Here is a 3,222-nt window from a genome sequence, read left to right as displayed (position 1 = left end):
TCTAAAAATTGTAAACTGAAAGATTTTTGAATTAAGCGTTGTAAATTAAATGATGTAGTAATTGAAACAGTTAACAACTAAACTTAACATTAAAAAAAAAGTTTAAATCGAATTTATTTTTAATTGAATTCTATTATGTGATATGATATTTGTTATATTCCAAGTGATTTGATAGATGGTTCTTCTAAAAACTTTTGAAATTCCTTGTGAATAAATAAATTCACAATCATACTCATTTCTTGGTTTTTTTCGGTGTCGAAAAATTCCCGGTCATTTCCCGGTTATAGGATTATTTCCTTCAAAACTTAGACACTAGAAAAGTCGTGGTACCTAACAAAAAAATTAATTACGTTCTGCGTCTTCTCTGAGAGAAATTAAATTATTTGAAATTTAAAATTGGTTTGATAATTCAGAATTTAGCAGGTTCACATTGTCATATTTATTATTTTATTTTAATTGCTTTAAATAATGAATAATAAATATTTTTTTTATCTTAATTTTGAAGTGAAATGTTCAACATTTTTGTCTGATATAATTGCGCATTTTTTAGGAGGTTCAAACAGAATTTCTTCCTGAATATATTTGACTGAAAATATGAATAAATATTCTCTAAATTTTAAGCAACTTTTAAAATAGTAAAAAACAATTTATAACAAATAATGAGGATGCTCATTTTTCTCATAGGCTCAAGTAGGTTAGAGTTCAATATATTAAAGGCATTTTTCGTAAAGAGTTGGATTTTTTTAGTGGTAATTATAACTTTCCCAAAAGCTTGTACCATTAGGAAATTCCTTGTCTTTCTATAAAGTTACTTTCATAAATTAAGAAACACTATTTGATTTTATATACAAAAATTATACCGTTCCTATACAGTTATATATTTATAAGGACCAAAAACAATAATTTGTATAGGGCAGATTTTTTTGAAAATATACTTTTTCGGACCATGCTTTATTTATTCCTATTTTTTTGTCACTTTTAATAAACTCAGTTGACTAATATTTAACCATTCACAGATGCATAACGGAAAGTTTTTTAAAAAGTATTATGTAATACGATCAGAATTCCTTTAAACAATGTGATATTTAATACTTAAATGGCTCATTATTAAGGAAAATTATACCTTGGGAAAACATATATAGATGCCTGGCAACAACCTAGAATTGTCAAGGAATTTTTTATACAGAATTTGAGTAGACGCCCTGAGATAATAACAAGAATAATATTTGTTAATATTTGTATTGATATCTTTCAACACATAAAATATCTACAGAATATACCGATTAACAGTATAAATTTCCGCGATTCTTTCTCAAATGAGCTAATAATTACTTTTACATTTTATAAAATAAAAAAAACTGAAACTCCAGAACTGTCGCTTCATACAGAAAAATATATTTTTTAAATTATTCTGTCTGTCTGTTAGTCTGTAGATTTTTAGTTCATTAGCACGATAACTTTCGAAAGAGTTTACAGTTTGGCTTGGCTTTTGGTATATTTTTGAGTGTTCTAAACTAAAGGTCAAGTTCTTTAGCTAGCCATTTTGGATAAAAATTCAAAAAGTGAGTTATTTTAAACATTTTTGAGACAACTGTTTTTCAAGATTCAAACATTCTTTGTAGAGATATTTATAGTATTCAAAAAGACGAACAATTTATCCTAATGATGATTCAGAACTTCAAGCTCATGCAAAACACGGAAAGATATGAGTAGATAGAAACTGTGCATTTGAAAGAGATCTACAAATTTGTTCGTTATCACTGTTTAATAGGGTGCGTAGATGTTATTTTAATCGTGAAAAACATAATAAAGAGTAAAAGAAAAAAATCCGCCTGCTGCGTGGACAAATTCTCATCACAACTTTCGTCTTTTGATTTCTTGTATCTCTCGTGAGAAAGAAATATATATATATATATATAAATGTGTGTGGGGGGGGGGGGTGATAAATAGTTAATTAAGTCTGAAGCACCTGAAATTTTTGTCCATGGAATAATGTGCGTTCATACAGTTCTCTCCGTCTTTCTTTTTGCCATGCACCAGCGTGAAACACAACATCACGTTACCCCCATTTTTCGTATAGTAGTTTAGAAAGATTGCGAGGCGTTCGTAACGAAATGTACATCATTCTGTTACACTTCTTTCAAAGCAATATACTCATTTTCTTTATTTGAATCCATTATAAAATTTAATACAGAAACTTAGACATACTGTAATTTTTTTATGTAAGAGTCTAAAATTCGTACGATTTATTCCAATCAGAGATACTACTCTGCGTTTTCATAGTCACTATTCGAATTTTTCTAACCGAACCTCGATTATCCCTAAATTCGTACACTTTATTTGAATTATGGATATGCGATTAAAGAAATACTAATATCAAAGGTCTCTCCATGTATATAGGATCCTATACACAAACCAAGATTGTATCCAGCAAGATATTTTTAATTACCAGGTATCATCCATTTTTCTCAGTGTGATGTTCGATTAGCATTTATTGTGATCAAAAGTTGTATTATGATTGTAAAGAAAAGTTAATACACAAAATTCTTTGAGATTCATACCTCCAAGTTAAATTATTGTCAAGTAGTCGCTTTCCTTGTTTTGACATTGTTTATATTTTTCGGGTTCTCATTAAGCAGGGCGTGCATCGACGTCTAATGTAAGAAGTTAATATTATTTGTTAATTACTTTATAGTATTTCAGTCCAAAACTTTTCAAAATTAAAAGTTCCAATATTTTCAATTCTTTTAAAAAAGTATGTACACCAAACCGTTTTATTTTCTTTTATCTTTTTGCATACAAATATTTCCAACAATTTCAAAATGGCTGCCGTTTAAAAAAAATGAGAGGTGTATACAATCAGGAGAATTTATCTTGAACTCTTATCAAGCATAGAATTTGTTTAAATAAAAATAAATAATTTCAAGCTAATAAACAATGCAATAATGTGTTTTTGAATCAAATACAGTGAAACTCTGATATAGGGTCCCCTGATATAGCTCTTCCAAGAATTGACGCCCTGCCGCAAATAGGAGTAATAGGATTTGCGCGCAGTGTGCGGCGGCCGTTTAGGTGTGACCAAACAAAAGGGGAGCGGAACTCATTCGGGTTTGTTCCTCACCACTGTCAGCCCCAAAATCAGCATCGTATCAGAGTTTCACTGTAAATTTGGTTTGAATCAAACCAAAATATATGTTTAGTGCTATATTAGAGGTAGAATTT

The sequence above is a fragment of the Belonocnema kinseyi genome, chromosome 2 (assembly GCF_010883055.1).
Source record: "Belonocnema kinseyi isolate 2016_QV_RU_SX_M_011 chromosome 2, B_treatae_v1, whole genome shotgun sequence".
NCBI classification, from domain to species: domain Eukaryota; kingdom Metazoa; phylum Arthropoda; class Insecta; order Hymenoptera; family Cynipidae; genus Belonocnema; species Belonocnema kinseyi.
Note: the sequence above shows the minus strand (reverse complement) of the source record.